The 16187-nt window shown below is 37.1% G+C and overlaps 1 long non-coding RNA gene and 1 pseudogene across 3 annotated transcripts; both read left to right on the plus strand.

The window, feature by feature from the left end:
- The first annotated feature begins 5890 nt into the window (after positions 1–5890).
- On the plus strand, positions 5891–8807 carry LOC112782389 (uncharacterized). 2 transcript variants are annotated; one of them, XR_011878680.1, is made up of 4 exons: positions 5891–6611; positions 7654–7817; positions 7919–8430; positions 8550–8807. It is a non-coding gene; the product is annotated as an uncharacterized lncRNA (long non-coding RNA). The 2 variants fall into 2 exon arrangements; XR_011878681.1 differs by having other exon boundaries at positions 7657–7817.
- Positions 8808–11593: 2786 nt separating this feature from the next.
- On the plus strand, positions 11594–15578 carry LOC112786333 (cyclin-A3-4-like; annotated as a pseudogene). Its single transcript, XR_011879028.1, has 10 exons — positions 11594–11792; positions 11916–12138; positions 12830–12989; positions 13188–13227; positions 13449–13526; positions 14231–14307; positions 14422–14455; positions 14610–14759; positions 14838–14971; positions 15159–15578. The product of XR_011879028.1 is annotated as a cyclin-A3-4-like (transcript).
- Positions 15579–16187: the final 609 nt, after the last annotated feature.

The following is a 16187-nucleotide window of genomic DNA, read 5'->3' on the forward strand; positions in this document are numbered from 1 at the left end:
TGTTGTGCTTCCCTTCGGATTTTCTTGGCCTCTTTTTCCTCTTTGGGGAGGATGTCGAATTTTAAGTATTCGACCAAGGGATTCATCCATCCAAGGTTTAGCCCGGTTACTTCAAGGGCATCTTGTTTGGCCTCTGTTTTAACTACAGAGGGTTCTTGGAGAGTTTCCTAGATCAAGCTTCTATTATTTCTCCCTGGTTTGGTACTTGCTAATTTAGAGAGGGCGTCTGCTCTGCTGTTAAGATCCTGAGTTATATGTCTGATCTCGGTTTCTGTAAAGTGCCTGAGGTACTCCAAAGTTTTGTCCAAGTATCTCTTCATATTTGGGTCTTTGGCCTGATATTCTCCATTTATTTGGGAGGTCACCACTTGAAAGTCGCTGAATATTATCACTTTTGTTACACCGAGTTCTTCAGCTAACCTTAAACCTGCGATCAGGGCTTCATATTCTGCCTGATTGTTGGAAGCTGGAAATTCAAATTTGAGGGAAACCTCTATTTGTGTTCCCCCTTCATTGACCAGTATTATGCCCGTACCGCTTCCTGTCTTGTTTGAGGATCCATCTACGTATAGTTCCCATGTAGTTGGTTTTTCCTCTTGATCTCCTGCATATTCTGCTATGAAGTCGGTGAGGCATTGGGCTTTAATTGCCGTCTGGGTTTCGTACTTCAAGTCAAACTCGGAGAGCTCTATCGCCCACTGAACCATTCTTCCCGCAACATCTGTCTTTTGGAGGATCTGCTTCATGGGTTGGTTCGTTCGAACTTTTATTGTGTGAGCTTGGAAGTAAGGTCGTAACCTTCGTGAGGCTATTACTAAGGAGTAAGCGAACTTCTCTAGTTTATGGTACCTTAGTTCAGGGCCTTGTAGAACTTTGCTGGTGAAGTACACAGGATGCTGCCCGACTTCATCTTCTCGTATTAGGGCTGATGCCACAGCTTTGTCTGCCACAGATAAATATAGGATGAGTTCTTCCCCAACTAGAGGTCGGGTCAAGATTGGAGGTTGGCTCAAGAACCTTTTGAACTCTTGGAATGCTTCTTCGCATTTTGGAGTCCATTCGAACTGACATCCTTTTCTTAGTAGAGAGAACAATGGAAGGGATCTTAATGCTGATCCTGCCAAGAACTTGGAGAGGGCTGCAAGTCGGCCATTCAATTATTGAACCTCTCTTAAGCAAGTTGGGCTTTTCATTTCTAGGATGGCTTTGCACTTGTCAGAATTTGCTTCGATCCCCCTTTGGGTTAGCATAAACCCTAGAAATTTTCTAGCCTCTACCGCGAAGGTGCATTTTGCGGGATTTAGTCTCATCCCGTGTACCCTTATGGTGTTGAAAACTTGTGATAGGTCTGTCAAGAGGTCAGTTTCATCCTTGGTTTTCACCAGCATGTCGTCTACATAGACTTCCATTAAGTTCCCGAGATGGGGAGCAAACACCTTATTCATCAGCCTTTGGTATGTGGCCCCAGCATTCTTTAATCCGAACGGCATGACCACATAGCAGTAGTTCACTCTTGGCGTGATGAATGATATTTTTTCTTGGTCCGACTTGTACATCGGGATTTGGTTGTATCCCGAGTAAGCATCCATAAACGATAAGTATTGATACCCCGAGCTGGAGTCTACTAGAGTATCAATACTCGGAAGCGGATATGGGTCTTTAGGACATGCCTTGTTCAGGTCGGTATAGTCAACACATATCCTCCACTTGCCGTTTTGCTTTTTGACTAGTACTATGTTTGCTAGCCATGTCGGATACTTGACCTCCCTGATGAAGCCGGCCTCTAGGAGTGCTTGTACCTGTTCTTCCACCGCTTGAGCCCTTTCTGGACCGAGCTTACGCCTTCGCTGCTGTACAGGTCGCGATCCGGGATGTACTGAGAGCCTGTGGGACATAAGCTCGGGGTTTATCCCTGGCATGTCGGAAGCTTTCCAAGCAAAGAGGTCGGAATTATCTCGCAAGAGCTTTGTCAACCTTTGTTTTAGGTTTTTATCTAGGCTGGCTCCTATGTTGGTATTTTTCCTTCCTCCTTGCCGACCTGTATTTCTTCAGTTTTTCCCCCTGGTTGCGGCCATAGCTCTTTTTTGGCTCTTGCTCCGCCGAGCTCTATGGTGTGAACTTTCTTGCCTTTTCCTCTCAGGTTCAGGTTTTCGTTGTAGCAGTTTCTTGCCAATTTCTGGTCTCCCCGTACCGTTGCTATCCCCGCATATGTTGGGAATTTCATGCAAAGGTGAGGGGTGGACACCACCGCCCCGAGCCAATTTAGGGTAGTTCTGCCAATCAAGGCATTATATGCTGACCCGACATTGATGACTATAAAGTCTATGCTCAGAGTTTTGGATTTTTCTCCCTTTCCAAAGGTAGTGTGGAGGGGTAGGAATCCTAGTGGTTTTATTGGCGTGTCGCCTAACCCGTACAGTGTATCAGGGTAAGCCCTCAACTCCTTTTCATCCAATCCCAACTTGTCGAACGCGGGTTTGAAAAGAATGTCGGCCGAACTCCCCTGGTCTACTAAAGTTCTGTGGAGATGGGCGTTTGCCAGGATCATGGTTACTCCTTGCCCATCTTCTTTTGTAAATGAGATGGTGGGGAGGTTGGGTGCTTCGCTCCCGACCTGGTAAACTCGCTTGAGGTGTCTCTTGCGAGATGACTTAGTAAGTCCCCCTCCCGCAAATCCTCCTGAGATCATATGTATGTGTCTCTCGGGGGTTTGTGGTGGTGGGTCACTTCTGTCCCCGTCATCTCATTTTATTTTCCCACGATTGTCCGACCTTTCCATGAGATATCTGTCAAGTCAGCCTTCCCTGGCCAACTTTCCTATCACATTTTTGAGGTCGTAGCAATCATTTGTTGAGTGACCATACATCTTATAGTACTCACAGTAATCACTGCGGCTTCCTCCCTTTTTGTTTTTGATGGGCCTAGGGGGCGGCAGTCTTTCAGTATTGCAGATTTCTCTGTATACATCCACTATGGAAACTTTTAGAGGAGTATAAGAGTGATATCTCCTCGGCCTGTCAGAACCGACCTCTTCTTTTTTCTTGGGCTCCCTTTCTTTCTCTTTTGCTGAGTGAGGGTGCCCAGGTCGCCAACTCGGCTCTCGTAATCTGGCATTCTCCTCCATGTTGATGTACTTTTCTGCTCTCTCTTGTACATCACTCAAGAAGGTGGGGTGCCTTTTTTGATATGGACTGGGAGAAGAGACATTCTCTAAGTCCATTTACTAGCCCTATGATGACTGCCTCCGTGGGCAGGTCTTGAATCTCCAAGCACGCTTTATTGAACCTTTCCATGTAATCTCGTAAAGGTTCTCCAAGCTCCTGTTTTACTCCCAGGAGGCTTGGTGCGTGCTTTACCTTATCCTTCTGAATGGAAAATCGCGTTAAGAACTTTTGCAAGAGGTCCTCGAAACTGGTGACCGATAGTGGAGGGAGGCTGTCAAACTACTTCATTGCTGCTTTTAACAAGGTGGTCGAGAAAGCTTTGCAACGAGTAGCCTCGGAAGCATTAGCCAGATACATCCGACTTTTGAAGTTGCTTAAATGATGCTTCGGGTCTGTGGTTCCATCATAGAGGTTCATATCAGGACTTTTGAAGTTTCTTGGAACTTTTGCCCTCATTATGTCCTCACTGAACGGATCCTCTCCTCCCAAGGGCGACTCTTTTCGGTCACCGCGGGAGTTTCGATTTCTAAGGGAGGATTCTTGTTTTAAGAGTTTTTCCTCTAACTCTTTTCGCCGCTCTATTTCCTCTCTTAGATTCCTCTCCGCTTCCCTTTGTCGTTCTAGCTCCTGTTCCAGCTGTTCCAAACGACCTTGGTGGCGGTGGACCAATCCCATTAGCTCAGTCGCATGGGGTGGTCCTTCTTTTCCTGATTCGCGTCCCTCCGAGGAGTTTACCTTTGGGTTTTTTAACCCAGAGGTGCCTTCTCTATGTTGGTCGTTGACTCCCTGGTGGAGGGTCAGGTCCGCGTCATCCGGTGTCCAGATTTTTTTGTTCTGAATCGGACGTCGTATGACCATCTACTGGTGAATTGTCCGCCATTATTGGTTGATCTCTCGGGTCCCCGGCAACGGCGCCAATGTTACGGTAGGTAACCGGAGATTAATGGGCTGGACTCGCTGGGTTGGCCCAATCGTTTGAGGAAGGAAACCTCCGAGCAGGTTTGCGTTCCAGGGCCTCCGTCCGATTTGTGTGTGTGAGGGAATGGGGGGTGGTACCTGCAAAGACACTCCGATGCCTAGTCAGCAAGGGTGTAAGCAGGTCTAGAGAGTATTGGGACTTAGTAATACATGAGGGGTATCAGTGTATTTATAGTGGAGAGCCAATAACCACCGTTGAGGTAGTTCCACCTTTAAAGGAGGATAACCGTCCATTTATCTTAGGGAAGTTGGGATATGGCTCTTGGAAGTGGGTTGAGAGATTTTAGGGGCAGTTACTTATTTGAATGAGTGCTATCTGCCAGCTAATCTTCGTCCCTGACTTCTTTAGAGCAAGTCGTGGTAAGAACCGACTTCTTTGGGGGGAAGGTCGGTGCAGAGTGAGGGTCAATCCTTTGAATTGGGCCTCTCATTGGGTCCTGGATCTTAGCGTTGGGTTAGGGTATGAACAACATATAACATAATTCTGTTTATTTTTATAGAACTATTGATATTAGAAATTTTTAGAATTTCTTAAACCGCAAGACCAATTACTAAGAAAGAAATACTCGAATGTAAAAGCGTACCTAAATTTATGAACATAATTAGAAGAATTTAATTTTTTTATCTTTTTCAATCAAAGCCTTCTTTACTCTTAATAGGGTTGAATTGTCATCTAATAGAAAAAGAGCTACGGAAGAGGCTTTAATATGTTAGAGACCAAAATCGTAAAATTACTATTTATATTTAAGGATGACACTCATTAAACCCTAAAACCTAAATAAAAATAATATCTAAAGTCCAAATAAAGATAATTGATTTTATTTTTATTTAATTCTAAATAAAAAATAATTATGAGTTATTCAATTTATTATTTATAACAATAAATAAGATCACCATTATATAAATTATTTAATTTAAAATAACATAATTTATAATTATAATTAACATATATATTATTCGCAAATAAATTAAAAAATTAAATAATTTTTCAACAATCGATCATTTTGTGTTTCAACCGATATGATTGATATCAAATTTTAAAATATAATTAAAAAGTGTTTAAAAACTAAAATTAACGGGACACGTGTATGGTGCTTGGATTACGCCAATTTATGAATGTTCATCTGTCTTTCTTCATATTTCTATTTCTGTATTTGAAGTACATTATCCAATAGTAAAATTAGGTAATTAGTAACCACAAATTCTAACGATGCCAACATCACTCAAAATCAATAAGGTACGGACTACGGTGTACCGCAAATTAAAACCACGTATTAATCAGATTTTGCAGTTCTCATTTCTCTATAGTGATGAGTGTGAATTGTGAATAAAAGACCCTGATTGAGACAGTGGCAATGAATGGTGATGAGATCCTCACTTTCTAATAATTCTAGTAATAACTATTAATAATGTATGATCATGCTTCGCACGTATCTTTATAGTACAAAATATTATGTAATTTGCGAGTAAATAGTCAAATTGATTTTCAAAATTTATTTATTGATTAAAAGTTAATTCTTAAAAATTTCATTAAATTAAATTGGATTTTTAAATTTACCAACATCAATAACATACGTCTTTATGCAGAATGATTCGGGAGACCAACATGCATGATTGATGTTGATAAATTTAGGAGACTAATTTTAGTAAAAATTTGATTAAGAATAGACTAAGAGAAGATACTTGAGGGAAAGAGTCTGTGTATTTATTATATGTCTTATGATATTGGCCCATGCATCTAACGCAGGGCATGGTGCGTCTAACACACCCAAACAGAACCAAAATGACCCTCCATTTTGGCCTTGCGTCTAACGCATGGGGGCTGCGTCTAACGTACCCCAAACAGAGCCAATTTGGGTCTCAACTCTCAATTCTACCCCCTGCGTCACGCATGAGGAGGTGCATTCAACGCACCACAACCAAACACAAGTTTAGTGTGGATGTGCGTCTAACGGAGGGGAAGATGCGTCCAATGCACACCTCCCTCTTTTTCTTTTGCAATTACATTTTTCTTTAATTCCATGCATGCATGCTTTCATACTATTTAGTTTTCAATTTTTGTTTTTTCTCCTTTATTTTTGTTTGAATTTTGTTTGTCCTTTTTCCTTTACTAGCTTCGAATCATATCCCCCCATGCCCACCACTAGATCTTAACTTTCAAACTCCACCCTCCATTCAATTCCCTCTTTTTTCCTATAAATATACTGTTAGAATTTTTATTCTAATCGTAGTCTAATTTGTTAATATAAAAATTAGTTTAGGTGGTGTTGTAATTTTTGATTAATTATATTGGCAGTTGATCTGTTCTTTGATGAAAAGAACACGATTGTTCATAAACTTTATAAAGTTTGGGTCCCCAATTCTGATTACAGATATAACAAATAAACACACTTTGATTTCATCTCATTCTATGATTCAAGAATTGGAAGTTCCAAATTAAATCAAAGGATTTATTGGCAATGGTCGGAGGTACGTAAATTACTGATTTTATAAAATATCTAACATGTGGTATCAGAGTCAAATTGTCCCTGTCTTGCCATTTCAAAATTTAATTACTGTGCATTATTTTGATAAATTATTTTCAAAGAAAAATGTATAGTATGAATTTTGAAATAAGTAAGAAAAATCATTGAAATTAAAGTTGACGTACCATAAGAAGAGGGAATAATAAATAATATTCCCATAAAGAATCTTCTAAATTTGTGTCGTAGTTGTTCTTCATAATAGTATAATTTTCCATGATTCCTATAAGTTTTCTTATTCTTGAATATAAAAAAAAAGGAGAGAAGAAGAAAGGGAAGACAGTGGAAGAGAGAAGACAGAAAGAACTTGTTTCAATGGATGGATTTTGTTTGTTATATAACATTAAATGCTTGCTACTTTTACGTTGAAGTCGTTGGGTTTCAAAATTTAAATTTGTTATAAAAATTCAAATTTTGGTTGCAGTGAGGTTTGAATTTGGATCTTCTAAATATTGGCAAAATAGTTGTCCACTAGATCATCTTCACTTTTGATATTAATCATGTTATTGAATTTATTTATTTAATGATTATATTTGCATGCAATATAAATTCTTCCGCTGCATATCATATTGTGATTAATATATGATTTATTGAGGAGTAGCCACAGCATCCTTGATAATAATTATATTTAAAGAAATCACATAAATATTAATATGATATATTTGTAATTGTTGTGAACTATATAATAAACTTACCCACAGGAATTTATTATGTTATTCACATATAATTAGATTGAAATAGAAAATATTTCTTACTTCTTAATTAGCCTACAGGTATTAAGAAATAGTATTTTATTTTCTAGTTTCAATACTTTAGTTAATATAGTGAATATTATGTGTGTTAAAATCTTTGCCCACAGGTAGATTTTAATGACACTATGATTCATATTTATTTTGATATGACTTTCATTGGCATGTATTATCATATATTATGAATTTTGATGTGTCTATTTAAAATTGAGTAATGTTAGCATGATTTATTATTTGCAGCAGTAATGATATCTGAAACTGTATCTGAAATTCATTTGTTAAGTGGTGACAACTATAAAGAAAGGAAAGATAAGATTCTCTTTCACTTAGGGTGTGCAAACCTTGACTATGCTCTTCGTAGGGAAGAGCCTCCGACACCTACTGATGCTAGTTCTCAAGCCGAGGTAGCATTATACGAACGGTGGGAGAAATCCAACCGTTTAAGTATGATGTTCATTAAGTCTCGTATTTCAGCTAGTATCTGAGGTTCAATTCCTGATTGTAGGAATGTCAACGATTATATGAAGGCTATTGATGAACAGTTTGAGTCTTCTAGTAAGGCACTTGCAAGAACCCTAATGGCACAACTGTCATCTATGAGGCTTACCGGTGTAAGAGATGTGCGTGAACACATCATGAGGTTGAGAGACATTGCAGCACAACTAAAAGCTTTAGAGGTTGAGATCTCTGATTCATTTCTAGTGCATCTTATTCTAAATTTTCTTCCTGTCCAGTACGGACCATTTAAGATTTCTTATAACACACATTAGAAAAAATGGTCCATTAACGAATTACTAGTGATGTGTGTGCAAGAGAAAGGAAGTCTAATTCAGGACTTTGGTGAAAGTGCACTATTAGTGACAAATGAGGGTGGTAAAAAGCAAGCTCATAAGAAGAAAGGAAAGGGTATTGTATCCCATTCTATGAAGAAAGAAGGTGCACGGTGTTTCTTTTGTGAAAAGAAAGGACACATGAAGAAGGAGTGCCCAAAATTTAAAGTTTGGCTTGAAAAGAAAGGTATTAACCTTTCTGATCTTATTCCTTCAGTGTGTTTTGAATCTAATTTTGTTGAAATATGTCATGACACTTGGTGGATTGATTCTGGTACTGAAATTCATATTTCAAATACCATGCAGGATTTCATAAGGAAAATGAAACTGATAGGAAGTGAACTAAGCATCTATATGAGCAATCGGATGCGTTCACGTGTGAAAGCTGTTGGAACATTTAGGCTTGTATTAAGTACTGGTTGTATTTTAGATTTAGAAAAAACCTTTTATATTCCAGATTTTTCTAAAAATTTGATTTCTTTATCTAAGCTTGTAAAACAAGGATTATGTATAAATTTTTATGATGATTCTATTGACATTATTAAAAATTTTAATATTATTGGACGCGGTACTTTAATTGGTGTGATTTATTTAAAATCCATTTAGCTAATAATGTTCCATCTAGTCTTATAGTTATGCATGGTAAAGGTATGAATGAAAAATTCTCCATGTTGTGATACCGAAAGTTGGGACACATCCCCATTGAGAGAATAAAGAAATTAGTAAGTGATGGAGTTCTTGAACCTCTAAACTTTACTGATTTTGATACTTGTGTGGATTGCATTAAGGAAAAACAAACTAAAAAATCTCTAAAAGGTGTTAAGAGGAATTCTGACATATTAGAAATAATTCACACTGACATATGTTGTCCTGATATGTCCTTAAGTGGTCAGAAATACTTCATCTCCTTTATTGATGATTATTCACGATATATGTATCTCTATATGCTTCATAATAAATATGAGGCATTGGACGCTTTTAAAGTTTATAAAGTTGAAGTAGAGAAACAATGCGGAAAGAAAATTAAGATCGTGAGATCAGATAGAGGTGGAGTATTCTATGGGAGATATACTGGAAGTGGACAAGTACCTAGTCCATTTGCAAAGTATCTTCAAGAGCATGGTATTGTGGCACAATACACCATGCCTGGCACACCAGATAAAATGGTGTAGCTGAAAGAAGAAATAGGACTTTGCTGGATATTGTGCGGAGTATGTTTAGCAACTCCAATCTTCCTTTATCCTTGTGGAGTGAAGCTCTTAAGACAACTGCATATATATATTAAATAGAGTTCCAATAAAGGCAGTTTCTAAAACGCCATTTGAGCTATGGAAAGGTTGGAAACCTAGTTTGAATCATATACGCATTTGGGGTTGTCCTGCTGAAGTTCAGGTTTATAATCCACAAGAAAGGAAGTTAGACCCAAGGACGATAAGTGCCTATTTTATTGGCTATGCAGAAAAGTCTAAGGGTTATAGATTTTATTGTCCCTCCCATTCAAGTAAAATAGTTGAATCTAGAAATGCAAGGTTTTTAGAGCATGATGTGGAAAGTGCGAGAAATCATCCTCTTAAAGTTGTTGAGAATGATAATGTTTGTCAAACCTCTCCATGTACAAAAGTAGTTGTTCAATACAATGCCCATACAGATAGGGTCAATGTAGAACAACCTATTACTAATGATCCACATCATGAAGATAATGTTCAAGCAGATCATATGGTGAAGGATCAAACTCTTCATAATGAAAATGTTGTTCAAGAACATATTGTTCAAGAGTAACTTCAAGAAAAGGGAGAATCTATTATGCCACCACCTTTACAAGAGGTTGATGATACAACATTAAGAAGATCAACAAGAATCAGAAAGCCTGCAATTTTTAGTGACTATGTAGTGTATCTTGCTGAGTCTGACTATGATGTTTGTTATGAAAATGACCCAACGACGTTTTCACAAGCAATGAAAAGTCGTAATTCCAATTTACGGCTAGATGATATGAAGGATGAAATGAATTCTATGGCGGATAACCAAGTTTGGGATCTTGTAGAATTGCCTGATAGGGAAAAGGCCATTAGCTGTAACTGGGTCTTTAAAACCAAGAAGGATTCATCAGGCAATATTGAGCACTATAAGGCTCGACTTGTTGCCAAAGGATTTACTCAAAGGGAAGGAGTTGACTACAGGAAAACCTTTTCTCCTGTTTCAAAGAAAGACTCTTTTCGTATCATTATAGCATTGGTAGCACACTTTTGACATGGAATTGCATCAAATGGATGTGAAAATGGCATTCCTTAATGGAGATTTGGAAGAAGAGGTTTATATGAGACAACCCGAAGGGTTCATCTCAAGTGCTGGTAAGGAGTTAGTTTAGAAGTTTAAGAGAGCAATGTATGGTCTTAAGTAGGCTTTCTGACAGTGGTATTTGAAGTTTCACAATGTGATTTCTTCATTTGGGTTCATTAAGAATATTTCTGATCAATGTATATATCACAAGGTTAGTGGGAGTAAGATCATATTTCTCATCTTATATGTAGATGATATTTTGCTTGCAACAAATGATTTAGGGTTGTTATATGAAGTGAAACAATTTCTCTCTAGACATTTTGATATGAAAGATATGGGTGATGCATCTTATGTCATTGGCATAAAGATTCATAGAGATAAACACAAAGGAATTTTAGGTTTATCTCAAGAAGCCTATATTAATAAAGTTCTTGAGAGGTTTAAAATGCAAAATTGTTCACCAAGTGTTGCACCTATTGTGAAAGGTGACAAATTCTGCTTAGATCAATGTCCCAAAATGAACTTGAAAAGAAACAGATGCAAAATATTCCTTATGCTTCAGCCGTTGGAAGCCTAATGTATGCTCAGGTATGTACAAGACCTGACATTGCTTTTGCTGTTAGCATGTTAGGAAGATATCAAAGTAATCCAAGAATTATCCATTGGAGAGATACAAAGAAGGTCTTAAGGTACCTTCAAGGGACCAAGGACTTCATGCTTACATATAGACGAATCGAAAATTTGGAAATTGTTGGATACTCAGATTCAGACTTGGCGGGATGTGTTGATTCTAGGAAGTCAACGTCAGGATACATCTTTATGCTTGCTGATGGAGCAGTATCTTGGAAGAGTGCAAAACAATCACTTGTAGCCACACTACAAAAAAAAGTGTTTAAAATGGCATTTATATTATGGGGGTTTTAAAAAACTGCCATAATATTTAGATATTATGGCATTTTATGATGCTGCCATAATTAAGTTTTAAAATTGCAGTTTTTTTTTGGGATTTCGGCGGTTTTCAACCGCCATTATCCAAGCCATTACTTAAAAAATAAAAAGGCCCAAACCGAAGAAAAACCTTAACACTGATCTGGTGAAAGTGAAACCCTACAAAAGTGAAGCTGCTCCAGTGATCTTCTTAGCAGCGCTCTCCAGCGACTGAAACCCGAAATGACGATCTTCTCCAGTGCTGCTCCGGTGACGATCTTCTCCAGCGCTGCTCCAGTGACGATCTTCTCAGCGCCGTTCTCCGACGAATCGATACTTTCAGTTTTCACTTTCTTCTTGCTGTTCCTTGAGCTATCTTTTTAGTTCATTTTTTCTATTTTTGACTTTTCTTTTTCTTCACTCTTGGTGAAATTGAAGTTTTGGTTGTTGATCTGTGATGAACAGAAACGGTGATTCTGGATCGAGGAGTTAGGGTTTTGATTGAGAGCGATGAAGAGAGGGAAGATCGCGATAAGGAGGATCGACGATTCCACAAGCAGGCAAGTGACGTTCTCGAAGTGAAGGAATGGTTTGTTGAAGAAGACGAAGGAGCTTGCGATTTTGTGCGATGCTGAGTTTGGAGTTATGATCTTTTCCAGCACTAACTCTATGATTTCTTCGGTACTAGGTACTCGCGATCCTCGCTCTAATAAGCTCTTATATTAGATAGATCTTTTCTTTTTTGTGACTTCTCTGTCGATCTTTTCGTTTTTTGCTCGCTTTCTCTTTAACGTTGATTGCTCTATACGTTTGTTTCTCTTTCACAATGACTGCATTGCTGATTTGTTGCTTATGAGAATGGCAGTTTTAAATATGAAGATTGACATATATAATGCTAAGTCAACTAACTGTCTAACTGTAATTATTTAGATTTTCTTTATTTAAAAAATAAATGTATTCTCGTTGCTGTGTGAATGAATGCTTTTGTTGTGTTTGATAAAATGACAGGGTTCAATTATAGCTATTACTATGGTTGTTATTATACTGAGCCAGAACCTTTTTTCAATTTATATCATAATTTCATGCTAGTTTGAGGGATTGTAGTTTACTCAGCTGCCAGCTCAGTCAGTTAGAATTAGAAGTAGTTAGAAGCTGTTTAGTTAGTTAGTTATACTAGATGAATAGTTAGACTTAGCTAAGTATGTTCCAGGAATAAGCTTGGTCTGCAAACCAGCTTTAGCCTCCTTTCTGTGTACACAAGAGTAGAGAATTTTAGTTCAGATTGTAATCATACTTTATCCTTCTCTGTTCCATATAATACTTATTCTATTATTTATTTTTCATCATTGACAATATAGCTTGTTATATTACCGATACAGAGATGGCGAGAGTACGCATCAAGAGGACTATCGGGGTAAACATCATTTGGTTGCAACCAACGAAATGAAATTCTACTTGGATGCTTCCCCAAAACAAAAGCTTATTTCTAAGGAGTTCAAGAGAGGTACATTTTCTCCTTGCAGATGGGATGCAAATCAGGTATGCTTTACTCCATATTTCACATACAAGATTTGCATGTGGCCCTTAATCTCTAGAAATAAGTATAGAAGCCTGCATTGGCCCAATTTGTATTTTGTTGATTGATATATATAGATTCTATTGAAAGTTGGATACCACCTTTATAAGTCTTTACAGTGCCTCTTTGTTATTCATAATCCAAATTGGTCGTTCATGCAGATGGTATTAGTCCTGGTGGGATTCGCTCTTGGATTAAGAGGTGAATTGCCAACCAACACTTTAGATGAATCTCAATAATCAATATATCATTCAAGCATTTAATAGAGTCTTAATTCCTTACTTTATATACGTGTTTAGGTGAACTGTATGTTGTTTTCTTCAATTTAAGTGAACAAAAGACAGTGATAAGTACAAAGACATCGTCTCTGGCTGAAGTATCTTTTTCTGATAAATTGAACCAATTCAGAACTTGATTTGCAGAGAGCAAAGCAAGGATTTACTAGAAGATTATGGGATTGATGAAGAGTGAGGGTCTGTTGGCCAGAATTGGTCTATCACGTAAGTTTTCCAATTTCCCACTAAGTTTATTGGGTTGTAACTATTAGAAGAAGACTTATTTTTATTGATTTTATCACATAACCACATCCTCCATTGCATATACACAACTACTTGTTTAAATTAAAGTAATTGAGCCTCGATCACTAATTTAATTTCTTATTTTGAGACACCGAGGATAGCAAGTGTCAGAAACTCCGGATTGATAAAATATGATGCAGTTGACTATACATTATAATAAAGAGACCAACTAATTAAGGGGTCGGGGGTGACTTGCTTTACTATTTGGACCAAATTCTACATTAAGTATATTTATAATCAATTCATTCAATTATGCTTGCTTTTTTACTATAGTAGAATAATTAAACAAAGAAGAACAGTATGTGCATTATTTAGCTAATTTTACTCATAAATTGAGATAGATTGAACGTTAGTTTTAATAATGGAGTCTATATACTAGATAGTGCATTAGTGCTTCCATAATGTTATGGTTTCAAGTGTTTGATGCAATTCACGTGAAACAAATGGCAATGAGCCCTTAGAAGGAAATTCAAAATATATAATCTGACAAATTTGTCAAGATACTTAGAAGTAGCATTGTATTTTTAGATGTTAAATTAAGCAAATTGGTTTGTTATAAGCTTCTCAATGCTTTTGCTTATTCCTGGCTCTTGTTAAATTTAGTTTACTTTTGGTTATTTTCGAAGGTTGTGGAGATGGAAGCTGATATATTGAAGTCTTTGAAGTTTGAATTGGGTGGTCCAACAGTAAAGACCTTTCTAAGGTGCATGCACATGTAATTCATGAAATCTTTCATCGACGTATTGAATCATCTTTTCTTAGCTATACTTTTTTCATTGACATGTTGGCTCGCTTTGCATTTCATTTGTATGTGCAGAAGATTCTCTAAAGTTGCTCAAGAGAGCAAAGATGTAAGTGAACTCTTGTTTCAATATACTAGTTGCTAATTTTTAGAAAGCATGTTAGTATGTTAGTGATAGTAATTTACTCTATACTAATGAAATTGCCAAAAATATTGTTTCTAGTTTATCAGTTGACTAACATTATTCCTGTTTCCTGGTGCAGACATCAGACTTGCAATTTGAGTTTCTCACTAGCTACCTCGCAGAGCTCAGTTTGTTGGATTATAATTGTGTAAAATTCTTGCCTTCTTTGGTGGCAGCATCTGTTGTATTTCTAGCAAGATTTATGCCAAGTCCAAAGACACATCCTTGGGTAATGTTTCATTCTTCTAAATCACAGATTCAATATCCAAGTTGGATTCAATTACTAAATTAAACGTTTTGTTTACAGAATGCAGCACTTTATCAACTCACTAGATATAAACCTGCCGAATTAAAGGAATGTGCTCAAATATACATGATCTGTACCTCAGCAGGAGAGGTGGCTCTTTGCAAGCTGTGAGGGAGAAATACAAACAACATAAGGTAGTTGTTTTCCACTAATTAGGAACCTGAATTTATATCGCCACATGAATAGATCTGTTTGAATTGTACTTGACACTGTTAGTTTGTGAAAATATCCTTAGTTATTTATTTCTGGTAACTTCAATAGATGGTTATAGTACATTTTTTTATCTGTGTATGAGTTATGACCGTGATGCATCTCCATCAGGTTTATGATTATCTTATTGATACTGCTGCTCGTGATCAAACAAGAGAGTGCACCAATGAGTTCTTGGAAAGTGTTAAAAGCCATGACCTAGCAAAAGCTGAGATTCTCAACATAATAAACATCAGGCCCACCAACATAGTCGAAATTCCATCACTAGAAGAGTTAGAAAAGTTAGGAAGTAGGTCTTCTGGAGTGAGCAACAAAGAAGCATGATCTTGCATGATAAATATTTTATGTATTAAGGATATATATATAGATAGTAAGACGAATTATTGAAAAATGTTATCTTTGATACTTTGTTTTTGGATTATGACTCTTGATTTTCGGAGATTATGTATGAATTAAAAATCTTGTTATAATGTTTGATTTAAGGCTATGCCTTTTGATTATTAATAGATTTTAAAGTTTGAATTCCAAAAATGTCACTTCAAATAGGTAGTTTCAATTTCATTTTAAAGAGTATAAAATTGTCATCAAACTTAGGTAAAAACAATGATTAAAAATCGCCATTTTAAACGAAAACGGTGCCATTATATTCTGGTAAAAATGACGGTTATAAACTGCCATTTTAAACGAAAAGGATGCCATTAAACCCAGGTAAAAACAGCGGTTAGAAACTGCCATTTTAAACTAGGAGGATGCCATTAAACACAGGTAAAAACGGCAGTTAGAAACCGCCATTTTAAACGAGAAGAATGCCATTAAATCCTGGTAAAAACGGCGGTTACAAACCGCTATTTTAAACAATAACAAAACCGCCGTAATAACCAGAATGGCGCCCAGAATACCGGCGTTTCTTGGAGGCGCCGTTTTTGGTAATAATGGAGGTTGTAACCGCCGTAATTTTCATAAAAAACCGCCATTTTAACCCCTTTTTTTGTAGTGCCACTTCTATCATGGAAGCCGAGTTTATTGCTTGTTTTGAGGCTACATCACAAGGTGTTTGGTTAAAGAATTTTATCTCTAGGCTTAAGATTATGGATTGTATCTCTAGGCCATTGAGAATATATTGTGACAATTCAGCTGCTG

Source organism: Arachis hypogaea, chromosome 20 (assembly GCF_003086295.3).
Source record: "Arachis hypogaea cultivar Tifrunner chromosome 20, arahy.Tifrunner.gnm2.J5K5, whole genome shotgun sequence".
Lineage (NCBI taxonomy): Eukaryota > Viridiplantae > Streptophyta > Magnoliopsida > Fabales > Fabaceae > Arachis > Arachis hypogaea.